We start from the raw sequence: 2,038 nt of genomic DNA, 5'->3' as shown, positions 1-2,038 counted from the left end.
CGTTATTTTTTTACCCGTTTCTCGCCTGGGGTGTCGGCCAATCCTGGCTCCGCCACTGCGTACGCGCGTAAACCACCTCGCTCCTACCCGCGCACGCACGTGTCCATGATCGCCCACCTACATGCAACCTGCATGCATGGCAATCAGATGGATGGATGGCTGCAAGGGCGTGGGTGGCGATCCAGTGCGGTGGTGGCGACTCCCCGATCACGGTGCGGGAGTGCAACACCAACTGGTTCCGCGGCTTCTCTGTGTGCATGGAGGGTCGCCAGACATGAACCGTTGCACGACGCGCGTCGGCCACGCCACCGGCCACTGTTCCGTCGCTGCCAACGCCGAGCCGCGCGAGCTCACGCTCGCCTTCCGCATGCTCGGCCTCGCCCTCTATACTGTCCTGCCGCTCCTCTCGCAGTCGAATTAGCCCATGGACTTCTGCCCCCATGCCGGCCCATTCCCCCGCGACCGTGGCCGCCATGCCATCGCCACCGGCACCGCCCCTGACAGTTGCGCCTGGCCAGTGTCTTCTCCGGTGCCGATCTTCTAGCGCCATAAGCTGTGACTCCTGCCTCCCGTCTGGCGCCGCCCGCCGACGATGCCGTAGCAGCCAGAGCCGGAGACGCTCCCCTCGTTGCCCGCGTCTTCTTCAAGCGAAACGCCAGCCGAGGGCTCTAGCTCCGGCTCGGCGTGCGCGTACGACCAGTGGGCGCTGCCGAAGCACCGGTGCCACCGGAAGGTGGTGACGTCCAATATGACGGTGGCCATGGCGTTCGGCCCTCTGGCCGCGCGGCGATACGGCCCGGACATGACGGTGCGGGAGGCGCTCAACGACCGGGATGACCCCTACCGGACGCTCCTCCGAGAGGCCACGGCGGCGCTCCTCAATACCTACTACAACGCGCCGGGGTCGCCCTTCCTGTACCGGACCACCGCTAGTGTCATCGACCACCTCATCGATGCGGCTGACGTCGGCATCCATGTGCGGGCGGCGCTTGCGCACGAGAATGGCGTGGGAGGGGGCGCAGGCGTCGAGGCCGTAAAGGCGGACGCGCAGGCTGGCGGTGGCAGTGGCGAAGGCGAGGGGGCGGCGGCCGGGTGCAGAGGATGGAGCTGGCGGTGGAGGAGGGATGTGGATCTTTATCGGGAGATTAGGAAGGGAAAACGAGTTTCCCGCAAAAAAAAAAAGGAAGGGAAAACGAGAGATGGGGCCGGGACTCGGGGTGAGATTGACTTCCTTCGACGGTGGGGGATTTCCTTTCGATCGACTCGCGGCTTCGATCAATGTAGCGAAACGAAATGACTACGGACTGTTTCATTAAGAGTAGATTATGAGTAGAGATAGACTTTGAAGTAATTCAAATTTAATACCATATAATTACCATATTCAAAATTTCCTGAGTTACAACCTTACCATACATGGATTGATAGCCTTTGGGGCAATTCAAATTTATTACCATATAATTACCATATTTAAAATTTACTGAGTCATTGCCTTACCATACCTAGATTGATGTATTACTATAATTATCATCTCTACTTCTAATGGAGTAGCTGGTAGTCTTCGTCGGTCAATTTTTATCCCATCAAAGACGGGTTTTTTTCGTCCTCGATCCAACCTCCCGCGTCCCAGCGATTCCCCCCTGGACCCGCGCACCCACAAGGTCCAAACCTCCGGTCGATCTTGAAAAAAACGGTGTAAAAAGAATCTACGAAAATTAACCAGTCCCTCGCACGTATTAGCGATTCCTCCTTCCCTCGAAGCACTCGCACCCACGGGTCGTTCGCCGCCGCCCCGTCTCTGATCTCCCTGCCGCCGCCCCGTCTCCGATCTCCCTTCGCCGCCGCCCTCGCACATCAAGCCGCTGCCGATCCATGCGCTACCTCGACGGTGTGGAATATGCGATATGCTCATTGTTCGTATGCCGTAGCATATATAGAGTACAAGGGCAAGAATATCTCAACCGTATCCGCTATACAGGGAAAGGATCGGGGGATATCCGTAGACTAGGAAACAATAAAAAGAAGATCCTAGCTGCCTAAG

The 2,038-nt window shown here is 58.0% G+C and overlaps 1 pseudogene; it reads left to right on the top strand.

The window, feature by feature from the left end:
• The window catches only part of LOC119279189, a 2,667-nt pseudogene extending 1,112 nt beyond the window's left edge, over positions 1 to 1,555 (top strand).
• The last annotated feature ends 483 nt before the right edge of the window (positions 1,556 to 2,038 follow it).

This window comes from Triticum dicoccoides, chromosome 3B (assembly GCF_002162155.2).
Source record: "Triticum dicoccoides isolate Atlit2015 ecotype Zavitan chromosome 3B, WEW_v2.0, whole genome shotgun sequence".
In the NCBI taxonomy this organism is placed as follows: Eukaryota; Viridiplantae; Streptophyta; class Magnoliopsida; order Poales; family Poaceae; genus Triticum; species Triticum dicoccoides.
The sequence above is the reverse complement of the archived record's forward strand: the minus strand, read 5'-3'. Positions and strand labels throughout refer to the sequence as shown.